This window comes from Spermophilus citellus, assembly GCF_964194105.1.
Source record: "Spermophilus citellus genome assembly, chromosome: 5".
In the NCBI taxonomy this organism is placed as follows: domain Eukaryota; kingdom Metazoa; phylum Chordata; class Mammalia; order Rodentia; family Sciuridae; genus Spermophilus; species Spermophilus citellus.
Genome location: NC_138186.1, coordinates 48,469,959 through 48,486,142, shown reverse-complemented (window position 1 = coordinate 48,486,142; position 16,184 = coordinate 48,469,959). Strand labels below are relative to the sequence as shown.

Genomic DNA, 16,184 nt, shown 5'->3' with positions numbered 1-16,184 from the left:
GTGGGAGAGTAGTCATGGGAGGTGAGTGAGGGCACAGTTTTAGTGCTCTAATTCAAGAGTGAAGGGTTGGTGGAGACTGAGGGGAGACCAGGGCCTGAGGAATGAGAGAGTCTGGAAAGCAGGGCTGTAGAAACAGGAGGTGAGGATGTGAAGCCTAGCAAAGAATTTTAAAGCTGTAGAATTCTCAGATTTCGGTATGTTTTATAGATTTTTAACAAATACCTAGCTATAGCGGGTGTGGGAGGAAGCCAAATTCTGGAGATTCCCCACCTCCCGGGAACTTCACTTGCTCATCTCTCAACCTGAGTCAGGTTTTTCTGCCTGGTGACTCATGACGCGCCCACAGTTCTCCCTGTCACACCAGTGGTTCCTAGAGAAGCCAATTAGAGTCCTCTACAAAAGCCGCATACACCCGCAGGAACTCGGATTCTCCAGTCTATGGGGTGTGAGTCATGAAGTTCAGAACCCTGTTCTTGCTGCTTTGGGGGCCTCTAACCCTGACCCAAACCTGGGCGAGTGAGCACGGGGTCCCATGGGAAACAGCCTCTCTGGGTAGGATCTAGGGGACCGACCTCCCGGCGGGGTCGCAGATTCAGGGAAGCGGCATTTCTACCTTGTGAAGCCTGAACTTTTCCTCCATCTCGGACTCATCCTGTCCTGACCTAAATTGCCAACCATACGGTCCTTCTGCCCCCTTTTGGTCTCAGAGTCCCCGCCCCTTCTTCCCATCACGGGCCTGATCAACCAGGGACCCTGGTCTGGGGGAGGTCGCACTGGGTCTTAGCTGCTCTGTGTCCTCAGGGTCCCACTCCCTTCGTTATTTCCACACCTCCGTGTCCCCACCTGGCCACGAAGAGGCTTTTTACACCTCGGTGGGCTATGTGGACGACACGCTGTTCCTGCGCTTCCACAGCGACTCCCTGAATCCGAGGGTGGAGCCGCGCGCGCAGTGGATGGAGTATGAGACGCCAGCATTTTGGGAAGCGCAAACCAAGATCGCCGAGGCGCACGAGCAGAAATTGCGCTGGAACCTGCGCTCCACCCTCCGCTACCTCAACCAGAGCGAGGACGGTGAGTGACCCGGGACCGGGTGGTAGGGGACAAATGCCCCCACCTCTTTTGTAGGAGCTAAGGTCGACCGCAGTCTCAGAGACTGTGTCTCATTTCCAGACCACCGGGACACCACTTGGCCTCTTGACTCAGACCCCGCGGGTATTCCCTGGGGTTTCATTTTCCATTTAGGCAGAAAAAGCCTTAGACCCATCCACCCTGTCCCCCTGGCTCCCGGTTGCGCTGGCAGAGTTAAGCACCAAAGGTAAAAGCTGGAATAAAGCTAATCTGACTTCCGGGGCAGGGCAGGCTCTCACACCTTCCAGTGGATTTCTGGCTGTGACCTTGGGCCAAATGGAAGCCTTCTTCAAGGACATGAAGAGTTTGCCTATGATGGTGCGGATTACATCTCCCTGAATGAGGACCTGCGCTCTTGGACCCCTTGGAACAAGGCTGCTCAGATCACCCAGCGCAAATGAGAGGATTCAGGAGATGCAGAGCACTACAGGGCCTACCTGCAGGAGGAGTGCCTGGAGTGGCTCCGCAGATTCCTGGAGAAAGGGAAGGACAAATTGCTGCACACAGGTACCAGGGGATGAGGGGAGTCCTACATAGTTTGGACAAAAATGGAATTCCTAACAGAATACCAGAGGGCCTTCCCTCCTCTCAAGACAATTAAGGCGTCAAGTCTTTCTTGGATTGGGGAGGGAGAAGATCTCTGAACAAACTTAAGAGCACATTGCTTTGGCCCTGACAGCAGCCTTGGGTACCACAAGGTGACTTTCTCAGGCCTTGTTCTCAGCTCCACATTCAAATTGTTTGAGGTTGGACTCCAGGTTTTGTGAATCTCTGGGCCTCCATTCAGGTCAGAACCTGAAGTCCCTCTTAGAGACCTGGGGCATCTTTCCCTGGTCAGTCTGATTCTACAACTTTCCAAGGAAAAGGAGATTATCTCAGAAGCTTGAGTCCAGGCTGGTGCTTGGGTTTTGCTTTCCTTCCTCACTTCCATTGTCCTGTCTGTACTTAGTATGGTCACATGAGCACAGGTTCAGTGGCCATGGGAGGTAATGTAAAATGTCTTATTAAAAATATTTTTAGTTGTAGATGGGCACAATACCTTTATTTTATGTATTTATTTTTATGTGGTGCTGAGGATCGAACCCAGTGCATCACATGTTCTAGGTAAGTACTCTACCAGTGAGCTACAGCCCCAGCCCCAACATGTCTTATTTTTCTAATTCTTCCCTTCAGAGTCTCCAAAGACACATGTGACCCGTCACTTAAGCCCTGAAGGAGATGTCACCCTGATGTGCTGGGCCTTGGGCTTCTACCCTAAGGAGATCACCCTGACCTGGCAGAGGGATGGGGAGGACCAAATTCAGAACATGGAGCTTGTGGAGACCAGGCCTGCAGGGGATGGAACCTTCCAGAAGTGGGCAGCTGTGGTGGTGCCTGCTGGGGAAGAGCAGAGAAACACGTCATGTGCAACATGAGGGGCTGCCTGACCCCCTCATCCTGAGATGGGGTAAGGAGAGGTTGAGGGCACAGAGCCTGTTGGCAGGAAAAGCAGGAGCCCTTCTTAAAACCCTCAGTAGGGTCAGGGCTGAGAGCTAGGGGTCAGGGTCCCTCACCTACCTTCCCTTCCCTTCCCAGAGTCACCTGCTCTGTCCATCATCCCTGTCATGGGAATTGTTGCTGGCCTGGTTCTCTTTGTAGTTGTGGTCACTGGAGCTGAGGTGGCTGTTATGGGGTGGTGGCGGAATGCAGGTAGGGAAGTCAAGGGTTCCGAGTGTACCTGGTCTAGGCCCCTGGTAGAAGTGAGCTCTGCCTCATTAATGGGTAGCATCATCCATACACACTTGCTGACACTCACTCTATTGTAAAGCACAAGGAAAATAAAGGACAAAATGATCACCATTATGATTGTCATGGTGGGGACCTGATCCCTGGGATCCAGGCCTAGGGGATTTCTCAAGCCCTCATAGCTCTGCCTCCTCCCTGTTTTCTTCTCATAGGTAGAAAACAAGAGAGCTATTTCATAACTGTTCAGAGGATATTGTCCCTGAAACCCTTGGAGTAGTGTAGATGGGAGAACAAGGGGGGGTCCCCCTTCTGCCCCATAATTTATTCATTCTTCACATATCTTTTGGATTTTGACTCTGTCTTGTTGTTTTTCTGACCCAGGCAACGTCAGTGCCCGGCACTCCAATATTCTCTAGCTCCACAAAGGTGAGACTCTGGAGGGCTTCAAATGGTAGAAGGTGTGATAGAGGGGAATGGAGAGGGTTGTGGGAATTCTCTTGGATCTTGGGTGAGTGCTGGGTTCTTCAGAATGTTGCAACTTAAAGCAACTGCCCTGATTTTGTTCATCACACTTTTGTTCTGTAGCGGAGACAGCTGCCTTGTGTGGGACTGAGCAACACAAGATTTGTCCAAGCCTTTGTGACTAGAAGAACTCTAGAGTCCCTTTCTGTCATGGATTCTTAAGCCATCCACATTCCTATTGGCATAATGTGCAGAAGTGAGATCAGTGCATAGGACCCATGTCCTGCACTGTCTCTTGCCCACTCACCTTTCACCTTTTCTCTGTTCTAGCAGAGTTGAGGCTGGGATGACTCCTTCCCTCTCTCAACATCACTGTGCACTGAGCCACAACTTCTTACTTCCATCCTGAATAAAAGAATAAGAATATAAATATTTTTCAAAATCTTGATCCAATGGATAGATTGATTAATAAGCAGAGAAAATTCCAAATTAGAGAGAGGAAATAAATGGAAACACTGAGAACCTTCTAGAATGTGTTTTCATTGTCCTGAGTCAGCAACAGCTAAAGACAGAAGAAGGCTGTGAGGAGCCCAGTGTGGACAGGGCTGTGTCCAGTTAGTGCTCAGGCCATGCTGGGCTTTCATGTGGTCCCTCTTTAGCTTTACCATCTTCTGTATTCCCTTGTCCTTGTCACTCGGGAGAATTTTGTCCCACCAGGACTTGTGATCACTGGGACACAGACATCACCAGAGCCTTTTGCTGTCATCCAGACCCTAGGCATCAGTGGCTTCCTGTGGCCAGATCAGGCTGTCCCCTTCATCCTTTGTATTTCCTGTCCCTTAGTTTCTATGGAGGATTATGTATATGTTTGTTCTCCCTCCTCCTGAGGTAGCTGGCTTGATGAGGGGTGCCATAGCCTTTTGAAGACTCCATGACAGTGGCAGCTACATGAAGACACCTTGCAGGCTGGGGCCAGGTTCCTCAGGAGGCTGCACGTGCTCTGAACTAGTGTCTGACATGTGGCACTGTTTCCCCCACAGCCAGGATTCATGGGTCCAGGAATCAAGAAATGGGAATGGGTGTGGCAACTCTCACTATGTCCCCCAGTGACCCACTAGCAATGTATGTGCTTCCTGTCCCCATGAGCTTATGCCCTGCTGGCCTGGAGATCTTAGTTTCACAGAAGAAATGCTTCCATCAAGAGACAACAATGAGTTCACTGAATTGGAAAGGACAACTGTCACTGGCCATGTTGGGCTCTTCTTGCTTTGAGTCAAGAACCCAAGGGTGGAGTTAGCTGGTGGGCCTGAGTGATGGATCCTGGCAGCCAGGGGGACATGGGACAGCTGCTCCCCAGGGAGGGAAGGAAGGGAATGTCTGGAATATAGGATTCGCTTAGGGTGCCTCTTAGTGTTACATCCCCTGTGCTTAATGTCCATGGGAAACTACATCAGCCCAACCCAGGCAGGACTAAGAGTGGCCAGGACCCTTCAGGAATGGAGGTTGGCATCACCACAGCAGGAGAAATGCCACAGGCAGCTGAACTACTTGCTGAATTGAAGGGAATATGGAATGGGAGGTGGAAGAAGATAGTTATGAGTACCAGCAGCAACACATGACCATTTTCAGAGGAGAGGACTGTAATTTTCATTTGCATATCTTCTTTATTTTATTATGAATATGTTTGTGGTATGTATTTATTAATCAAATATACTTATTTTCTTGAATCTCACCCTTTTATATGTAACATAAATAATTTTGACTGTTTATCAAAGTATTAAGCATTGTTAAGTGTATGTCTTAGTGTTTTGCATTTTGGGATGTCTATCAAGGGGAGGAGGAGAGGACATCATGGGTGTAGTTCAGTTGTATGCAGGTGAGTCTTATCATGTTAGGTGGAAGTATAATTTGTTATTCTCTTTATTTAGATGTACATTGTGATTTAGGGAGATTCTTCTGTGTGCCAAATTGATGACGGGGGAACTGGTGATAGTTAATTTTATTTGTCAAATTGGTTAGAGCCACTATACTCAGTTATTTGTCAAACATATCTGGATGTTATAAAGGCATTTTGAGATGAAATCCACATTTAAGTCAGTAGTCTTGAGTAAAGCAGGACACCCTTCAAAATGTGGTTGGGCTTCAATTAATCAATAGACGACCTTAAGAAAAAGATTGGCCTCCCCCAAAGATGATGTATTTTCTCATCATTGTTTTTGGACTGAAGTGTAACATCAGCTCTTCCTGAGCTTCCATCCTGCTAGTCTACCTTGAATATTTTCAAGTCATTGCCTCCAAAATTGCATATGACAATTTCTTAAGGGATCTCTTTCAACAGATAGACAGAAATACATGTAGATACATATCCTGTTAGTTCTGATTCTCTGTAGAACCCTGACTACTACAAGCACAGTTTCCTATGTTCTAACTACTAGAAATGAATGATAAAGAAAAGAAAAGGCAATTTCACGGTTATGGTTTGGATCTGAAATGTCCCCTGAGAAACTCATGTACTGGAAACATGATATCCAATATAGGAATGTTCAGAGGTGAAATGATTAAATTATGAAACGATTAAATTATTACATAATCTAACAGTGGATAAATCCATTGGGTGAATTAATAATTTGAATGAATCACTGGGTAGTGCTTGACTAGAGAAAGTAGGCCAGTGGTGGTGTGTCCTTGGGGATTACATTTTGGCCCTGGCTCCTCACTCTCTGCTTTCTGGCTGCCACAAGGGGAGAAGTTTTCCTCTGTCATGTCCTTCCTCATGATGTTTCTGCCCTGGAGCCATGCACTCAACCACTGAAACTTCAGTTTTGGTGTTGCTTTGGGAGATTTCATTGAAAAAAAGTCAGTTACCTTCCAGCTGTTAGACCCTTTGTAAACTATGGACAGATGACATCCAAGCAGAATCTGTTTTTGCCTGAGCGATAATGTTGTGGTTTCAATGGGATATAGATTTCTAGTCCACCCAGAAATCAGGAAAACTGGAATTAAATGTAGCAATATCTTCTCATCAAGCAATCTGAAGAACTTTTTATTTGCCGAGGTACTGGGAATGATTTTATTAGTTCTTTCTTTTAAAAAAAAAAACCATTTATTCTTTAGTTGTAGGTGGACACAATACCCTTATTTAATTTTTATATGGTGCTGAGGATCAAATTCAGAGCCTCACGCATGCTAAGTGAGTGCTTTTCCTCTGAGCCACAATCCCAGCCCTTATTTAGTACTGTCTTGTATGGCCTTGTGGCCTGATACAAATAAGCTGTCTTTCCAGGGAAGGATGATGTGCCCAAGGCTTGGAATATTTTATTGTTTTCTTTTTAAGATATTCCTTTATTATTATTATTATTATTTTAACATTTGCATTATACGTACTTGTTTACAAAATATCTCCAATGGCTTTATGTATATGTGTATATATTATTTTTTACTGGAAAAATAAAAACTTTAACAAACACTAAAATAAATCTGTTGCTGTGTACCACATGATAGATGAGAGTTGAAACAAAACTTTCCAACAATCTTCTCTCTATAGCAGGACTATTCAACCCATTTTCCACAATATTACATTAAAACTATCATTTACCCAATTTTTCACTAATCTTCATGCAGGGGTTCTTTTTTTTCTCCAACAATATCAATGATTAATTTAAATATAAATGATACAGATGTTGTAATTAAGAGTAATAATTATTCAACCTGTGTAAAAGCAAACAATAACTATATGCTCTATTCATTTGTCATCCTTTAAATATTAATACACCAATAGGTTAAAAGCAAAAGAAGGGTAAAATAAGCACAAGAAATCTGAAGTAGAGCTATTAATATAAAATAAATGTCAAGAAAAAGTGTTTTCAGAGATAAAGGGGAACACTTCAGAACCATAATAAGGTGACTTCTTCAAGAAAGTATAACAATCCTAAACATGTATGTACCTAATAACAAAATTCCAAAATACATGATGTAGAAATTAATAAAACTATAAATACAAATCCACAATCATATTTGGAGATTTTAAGCCCCCTCACTTTGCTGGAAGGAATAATAATATAGAAGGCTTAACAACATTGCCAACTACCTTGACCTGTTATTTATTACTTATAGAGAACCACACACACAAAAATGACAAGTAGAAAATTAATAGGGATAGACTATACTCTGTCATAAAATAAATTTTGAGAAATTTTAAAAATTTGAAATCATGATTGTATTATTCACCATTAAAGTGAATTCTCAATAAAAAAAAAATTCCTTTTCAATAAGTTGAACATTGTTGAGAGTGGTGTATGGTAGGCGATGACATAGACCCAAGACTTCAGTGCAATCACAATAGTTACTTTAAATGATAACTATCTTTGTTTTTCCTAGGAAGTTTCAAATTTACTTTGTTAAGCATGCCAATTTTTATACTCAAATGTCATCTTCAAAAATACACACAGATTGCTTTTCAGTTAGAAAACTGTGAATTTTCCCACTGTTGTCATGTATTTAAAAAGTAATAAAATCAATTAAAAAAAGAAAACTGTGAATTGTCTAAAGTCTTTACTTCAGTCTATCATTATGACAATTTTGGTAGTCAGAAATTGTTAGCTTGCATCCAGAAACTAATTTTTTTAAAAGAACTGGCTATTTGGTTGGCTTCCTATAATGAATTAAATGTCCTTCACTATGTTTTTGAATGAAATATGGTAGAGGCTATTTGGACACCAGTATAATTCTAAAACAAAAACCCTGTTAGGATTTGCTTCTGATGTTTTATAAAGCAATTCTATACAGTGGTGGCTTTATTCCCATGTGAATAATTCTTGCTAACAATTCTTGCAATAAACTTTGTTGCTTTGTTACCTTTCATGGAAAAAATTAATCAGGAATTGTTAACAAATTGTAGTTTGAGAATGCCAGTTTAAGGAGTTGAGATCAAGTAAATACCTGGGTGCTAACCACAGGCACCAGAAACAGAAACTATGAAGTCTCCTGAGCTGCTGCCTTGTCTCATCCCCCAAATAGAAACTCCATTCTGAGTCTTGGGTTAACTGTTCCCTTCCATTTCTTAAATAATTTTACAATATTTGTATCATCCCCAATCAAATGTTAGTTCATTCTGCCTGTTTATAACCTTCCTGTGCAGTGACCTCCTGCTGCATGTGTGTTTCTGTGATGCTCTTAACATGTAGAAGCCTTATTCCTCCTGTGCAAGGCTGTCTGTCATTCACTTTAACGCAGAAGTTTTACTTTTGATGATTACACCACTATGTGGTACTTTCCTGTGGATGTAAAAGTGGTTGATTCCACTCTGCCATAAACATTAGTGTACATGTCTCCTGTACACACAGGAAAGAAAGATCTCAAACATAAAATCAGGAATAGGGGGCTGGGGCGTGGCTCAGTGGTAGAGCATTCAACTAGCATGTGTGAGGCACTGAGTACAATCCTCAGCACCACATAAAAATAAATCAATAAAATAAAATAAAGTCATTGTGTCCATCTACAATTAAATAAAAATATTTTTTTAAAAAGATAAAGAATAGGATTGTACCATTCAAAAGCATATTTTATTCAACCTAACTGAATAATGCTAATTTCCAAGGTGTGTGCAACAGAGCTAAGGTAAGCCTACCTGGAGGGCAAGTGCATGGAGTCGCTCCAGAGAAGCTTGGAGAATGGGAAGGAGACACTGTGATGCAAAGGTACGAGCTGCCACAAGGCAATTTCCCCATCTGTGGGGTGGGGCATCTTCTTAGGAGGGGAGGAAAATGAGATCCTAACCAGAATACTGTCTTTATCTAACAGGGGGGAGGTAGAGTGCTCCTGGGTTTTCAGATCCAGTAGCAGAGAATGACTCACCTCAGGGCCCACTTTTTCTTCTCTCAGGACAATTGGGAATCTGTGACTGTGAAAAATAGAGTAGATTCCTGAAATAACCGATCAGCGGTTCCCTTTGATTCTGGGAACAGATTGTGAATCATGACCTCTCTCAGGCCTTGTTCTCTGTGCTACACCCAATGTCTTTGGAGATCTGATTGCAGTGATTCTCAGTCTTTCAGCCTCCTCCACCCAGTCAGGACCCTTTATAACCCCTCAATTACCCCGAGCTTCCTGCCCTGATTCTACAACTTTCTAAGAAATAGATTATTCCTTTTGCCTGTGTGTAGGCTAGCATGTGGGGGTTTGTTGTTGTGGTTTGTTTGTATTTGGCTTATAAGTAAATCTTTTACTATTCAAAATACAGTAAATTCCAGCAAAGAGTTGGTATAAGAACTGTTTTATTAAATCAATTTTCAACGGCTTCTTCAGAAGTCTATTGTTGCAGTTAAAACATAGGCAAAGCAATTATAACGTGGGGTCCCAAAATATTGTGGTTTAGACTGTGGCTTATTTAAGTCTCACATGGGAAGCCAGTTCAACTCCACACAGTTATTTAAGGATGCAGCTTCTTCCATTTTGTGGTTCTTTATCTTCATCTGCATGTTCAAGTTGAAACTCAGGCACAGCAGCATGGGAAGTAGTAGCACTTACAAGTAGTTTATCCTCTTAAGTTATGGAATGTTAAGTTGATACTTCACTTCTATTCATGTTCAGTTGGTGGTAACAGGCATGTGGCTACATGTAGCTTCAAGTGGTGGTCAGGAAATACAGATTTAGCAGAGCAGGTATTGTTTAGTGTTGGGGTTTGGCATTCCCCTATACCAGTTGTCCTATTCATTCTCAGGTTGGACACTTGAGTGATGCTGGAGTGACCCACAGAGAATCCAGAGTACCTAAAATTTGTCATTCTTCTTCCCAGGTCCCCAAGGACACATGTGACTCACACCCTAACCCTGAAGGAGCTGTCACCCTGAAGTGCTGGGCCCTGGGTTTCTAACTTAAGGATGTCACTCTGATCTGGCAGCGGGATGGGGAGGATCAGACCCAGGACATGGAGCCTGTAGAAACCAGGCCTGCAGGAGATGGAAGCTTCCAGAAGTGGGCAGCTGTGGTGGTGCCTTCAGGATGGGAGCAGAAATTCACATATCTTGTGCAGCATGAGGGGTTGCCCGAACCCCTCCCTGAGATGGGGTAAGGAGGGGATGAGGGCACAGAGCTTATTTTCATGAAAATCAGGAGCCATTCTGGAGCCTCTTTGTAGGTCAGGGCTGAAAGCTGGGGGTCAGAGCTCCTCACCTTCCCCTCTGTTGGCTTCACAGAGCCACCTCCTCAGCCCTCCATCTCCACCAAAGGAATCATTGTTGGCCTGGTTCTGGTTCTTTTTGTAACTGTGGACATTGGAGTTGTGGTGGTGGTTGTGATGAAGTGGAGGAAGAAGCAGGTAGAGGAGGAGCTGAGTCTGAATTTTCTTATTTCAGGCCCCAGGTAGAAGTGTGTCCTGCCTCATTAATAGGAAGTACCACCCACACATTCATGTTTATACAGCCTGGGGCTGTTTGCTGACATTCTATCATAAAACACATGAAAAATAAAAGACAGATTTTGCACCCTGATGATCTTTGTGGTGGAGACCTGATTCCCCACAGTCAGAGGTCAGAAGGGAAGGTTTCTGCTGAGGGCAAACCTCTGGGAGAGCAGTTGGTTAAGTGCCTGTAATCTCCTTTCCCCATGCCTCCTAGTCATTTCCCGGGTCTGAAGTCATGTTCTGGAACATCCTTTGAGTGTTAGTACTAGGGGCTTCCTAAAGGGCCTTCATGGCCCTCCTCCTTGCTGGCCTCTCACAAATTGTTTTCTTCTCACAGGTAGAAAAAAAAGGGAGGAGCTATGCTCAGGCTCCAAGTAAGTATGGCAAAAGGGATGATCCTTAGGATTGCATAGGCAGAAGTCCATGGAGAATATCACCCATCCCATAATTCTTCCTTCAGCCAGTTCTCTTTTGCCCTCTGAATATATCTAGTTGTTTTTCTGTTCCAGGGAGGGACAGTTTCCAGGGCTCTGATGCGTCTCTCATGGCATAAAGGTGAGACTCTGCAGGGCCTGATGTTGGAGAGGGGATGGGACAGAGAAGACCAAACTGGGTTCCAGGACTTTCTGAATTTGACCCTTCTGAGTGAGTGACGCTTTGTTCACCTGTTGCCACTAATAGCACTTAACCTGAATTTGTTCTTGATTATTTTGTTCTGTAGTCTGAGACAGCTGCTTTGTTTGCCTCCTCTTTGTGGCTCTAAGAACTCCTGGATTCTCTTCCTGCAAAGTGTCTAAATGTGTCTGTGTCCTTGTTGGCATAATGTGAGAAGGTGGGGAGACCAGAGCACCCCTACCCACCAGGACCCCATCCTGATACTGACCTATGTTCTTTTCCACAGTCAACTTTCCTGTTCCAACAAAGGTATGACTTAGATGATTCCATCACTGACTCAAGTACACTGATCTTCAAGTTCTTATTTCTGTACAGAAAATAAGAATCTAAATATAAAATTGATTTTTAAACAGTTGGGGTTATTTGAAATGAGGGGTTAATTGCTTAATGAAATAAAAAGATGCCTGAAATTTGAGGAAGGAAATAAATTGGAGCACTGAGAACCATCCACAGTCTGTTTTTGCTGTGCTGAGTCTGTTGCAGGTGGGGACAGAAGACTGTGAGGAGCAGAGAGTGATTGGGACTGTGCCCAGTCAGTGCTCTGTCCATGCTGGACTTTGGTCATCGTCCCTGCTCCTTTCTCTTTGCCCCTCTGGTAAAACTTCTACAATCTGTGATCACAGGGATACAGGAATTGCCAGGACCATGGGTAGCAAGGGCTTTCTGTGGCCAGGTTGTTGGGTAGGGGCTCAGACCTAGGAAACAGATTCAGTATCCCAACAGGTGGAAGAAGATGCAAGGAGCAGTTAGGATAGTAGACATGCTTTATTCAGAGGGGATAACAGCCTCCAGCTTCAGCTTTAGCCCCCAGCCAGTTCCATTTTACCCCTGTCAGTTTAGCCCTGGTTAGTTCCATTTAGCCCCCAAGTCTTTTCCTTTGGCTCTTTTTATATGCAGGCCAACAAAAAAGGCACACTGCCAACTAGACACATAAGTGAGTGTGTGCTCACAAGCAGAATGTTTATGGCTTTGAGTATATATGTTGAATCAGAGTGTTTCTGACTTTGGTTACACACTGACCATAGCATAGATGACTCATGGTTTTGGTCACACACTAAAAGCACGACATAGCTTCCCAGAAGCCTAGGTGAGGGAGCCTAATTATGGTCATTTTGGGGCCTGCTCCACACTAGGCCAGCCTAAGTTCAGCCCCTGGTGTGGTCTTCAGCCCATGACTTTTGTGTTTATTTCTTGCTTCTCATAGAGGATTATGTCTGTTCTTGTTCTTGGGAATGATGCTGGTCTCCTTGTTCTCTGGTGTCCTTCATTTTTGATAGCAGCAAGAGGAGTTTTTCCTGTCATTGTTCTCATAAGGCCCCTGCAAACAGGAGTCTCTGTGGTATCAAAAGATGAATTTTCACATGTATGATCTTCTGCCCTCCTTTCAAGGTTGCTTCCTTGTTTGTGTTCTTTCCTTCTTTCCCTCAATATTTAAAAATTGAATTATAGATTCTAGGATTAATCAAGGGGAGATATCCTGTTGTTTCTCTTTTTAGGTAAATTCCTTTTGAAATTCTTTTTCTGCTCTCCTGGCCTACCCTTCTCCATGCCTTTAGCTCTAGTAATCCTAGTGCTGGCTCCTGTCTAAACTGAAGGGTTTATAGGACAGAGTATAATTCATATTTATATACATTTTGGAAAATAGACCCAAATGTCAAGGATTTCTCTTTGCTGAAGGTGTAAGTGAGAGCATGCGCTGTGTAGAGCAGGAGCAGGAGGGCTGTTTTGGGAGGGAGTGTAAGAGGGAGGGCAGCGGTTGTGAGAAAATCCCAGGCATCCTCAATGTCAGTGTAAGGACAGTTTTGCTGCAGCTGCCATGGGGAGTCTGAGACTGAGACTCCTTCAATAAAGATAGAGGGAGGTGCTCTACAGTAATCATTTATTCAATTGATACTTATCATGTGTCAGATATGTGACAGTATTTTTTGCATCTGTGAATCTCATTAGAGGAGAAACAAAAAATGCTGGCCTCGTGGGGCATGGTCCTAGTGGGAAGAGGCAGAGGATACACTGTGCAGAGACAAGAGAAAAACTTGAAAGCAAATAAGAAAAAACTCACCACACACAAGGGGTTTCCATTAAGATTAATAACCAGTTTCTCATCAGCAATCATTGAAGTAGAAGGCAATGGGATGACATATGGAACGGGCTGAAAGACTAAAACTGTCAACCACAAACTCTCTTTCCTGATAGACTGTCCTTCAAAAATGAAGATATAATTATCAGTTTAGATGAGGCTAAGGACATGTGTTCCCTTGTCTTCCCTGTGTAGGTACACTGATTAAGATTCCTTGGTTCCTTTCATGTTTGTTTTGGTTATGGGGATTGAACCCAGGGGGACTTAAACACTGAGCCATATTCCCAGCCATTATTTTTATATATATTTTATTTAGAGGCAGCATCTCGCTATGTTGCTGAGGCTGGCTGAATTCACGATCTTCCTGCCTCAGCCTCCCGAGCTGCTGGGATTATAGGCATGCACTGCCATGCTTGGCTCCTTCCTTGCTTTTCATTATTACTTTTTTGATTTGTTTTTTTTAGAGTGAATGCCAGATCTTATTTATTGGATTCCCAGAGTCAGGCCTCTGGCCTGGGAGTCGGATAATAATTTAGGTGAGATGAGCCAGGAGAGAGCATGCTCTTTGAACATTAGCCACTTACAGCTGGCCAGACCTGAAAGAAGAGGGCATGAAATAGGGATTTACGATAAAGAGAGAGTCTAAAGACCCACAAGTCCTTGAGATGGGAAAGCACATTTGTAAGTATTGAGTAATATGCCCTTTGGCACATGCCCTTGTAAAATGAGGGAAATGCCCAAAGGAAAAACTGCCCGGAAATTGTGTAGCTCCACCCCGTCTCCACCTATTGTCCAGCCCCCAGCACTGGCCCTTTATAAGTATTAACATTCCACACCAGTGGGTGACTGTCTCTCCTTCTGGAGATTGCACCACATTCTCCCTTGACTGTGTATCTATTTTCCTAAATAAACCTCTGTCTATGCCTTTGACAGGCATGTGCTGAAATTGTTTTCCATCACGTATGCCTAGGATCCTGTTGGTTGTAAAGTCCAGTTCTCTCTTCTCTCAGGGAACTCCATGAACCCTTTTTCTGTGACATCTCTTCTCCCAATGAGGGGCAGAAAAGGAGTTACCCATGCAGCTGCTGAAATTACATTCATTATAGGATCTCTCCCTTCCTTTCTACTGTGGGATGACATTGGCTGCTTTATACCATCATTTACTGAAGCAGAGAAACAAACTTCTGGATTCTGGCCCCTGAAGTCTGACCCCTGATAAATTCTCCCTGACAGTGCATGGCAGGCCTTGTCCTTCCTTTTCCTTGTTGGGGGCTCTTTCCTGAACCCCTCTGGGCTTTTCCCATTTGTCTGAAAGGGAAGTTAGGATTCTTCTGTGGTGCCAAGTAGACCTAAGGTACACAGAGAAACCAGGTTGGGAGATCTCAGTTATGATTTGCATAGGAATGGAGAGTGGGAGGATTTTGTTGAAATATATATATATATATATATATATATATATATATATATATATATATATATATATATATTAGTACCAGGAATCAAACCCAGGCATTTAACCACTGAGCCACATCCCTAGCCTTTTAAAATTACTTTCTTTTTTATAAAAAAAAAAATTTTGAGACAGGGTCTCCTTAAATTGCTTAGGGCTTCACTAAGTTGCTGAGGGTGGCCTTGAATTTGTAATCCTCCTGCCTCAGATTCCTGAGCCACTAGGATTACAGGCATTATAGGTGTGCTGGATTTTTGTACAGTATGGCCTATTTATCTGAAATTGCATGCTAGTTTAAAGTAATTGTTTTATGTGTTTATTTATCTGTTAGTGTGTGTTTATGTAGACTGACTTGATAAAGGAAAAAAAAATATATGATGGCTGGCAATGACGATCCCTACTGGAAATTTGTTTGACTGACAATTCTTGGTTTATTCTGAGCTGGTTAATTTGAATATTTTTTTGTTTCATAAACTTTGTCAGAACATTGTTGGATAACATATTTTGTCTTTTTCTCCTCACACTCCATTATGTAAATTTGCCTTTTTCCTTTATGTCTCTTTTTTCCTAATCATTACAAACTTGCACATTTTAGTTCAAAACCAAGTCCACTACTTACTCTGAAGGTTGCAATTTTGGGAGAAAGGGGACCTCTGCTAAAATGGGAAACAAATTCAAGGGGGGAGAGTGTTTGGAGGAAAAAAAAATCTGGTACTCCAGCTGGTTTTATGTTTGATGATTGCAATGCCTCAAATTGCAAGTACTTAAAAAATGTGGAACATTTAATATTTTAAACTGGTTTTCTTATGGGCTGGTCTAGAGTCCTTAGGCAGTAAAATAAAAGCACAAAAATATATACAAATTCTGATATAATGGGAAATGTTTTAAAATTTAAGCAAACTCTTTCTCAAAGGACTAAAAACCTGTGATAAATTAAACCAGGAAGAAAAAGTGTTGGAAAGCTTACAGCAGGCTTTCTCATGTTAGGTGGGTCTAGAAAGTGCCCTTTGCCTTTCTCTTGGAAGGGCTACATCTGACTAGAAAATAGGTTAGGTCAGAAGGACTTATCAACTAGATCTCCAGTATATGATTTTTCTAATCCTTTACAAAAAATGCTGTGTGCTATTGATCAGCTCTTCAAATAGGGAAAAATGTTATCTTAAGCCTGCATAACCAATCTCACCTTTAAAATTTTCGCTTCCACTGGACATTTGCCTTTACCTTTCTCAATGACGTTTAGATTAAATTCTGTGTCTTTGGGATGTAAA

The 16,184-nt window shown here is 43.0% G+C and overlaps 1 pseudogene across 1 annotated transcript; it reads left to right on the top strand.

Annotated features, from left to right (window-relative positions):
* Nucleotides 1–452: 452 nt before the first annotated feature.
* LOC308648948 (HLA class I histocompatibility antigen, alpha chain G-like) lies at nt 453–10,163 on the top strand (annotated as a pseudogene). The gene is made up of 7 exons (XR_014024425.1): nt 453–516; nt 802–1,071; nt 1,360–1,635; nt 2,302–2,575; nt 2,704–2,817; nt 8,912–9,011; nt 10,109–10,163. The product of XR_014024425.1 is annotated as an HLA class I histocompatibility antigen, alpha chain G-like (transcript).
* The last annotated feature ends 6,021 nt before the right edge of the window (nt 10,164–16,184 follow it).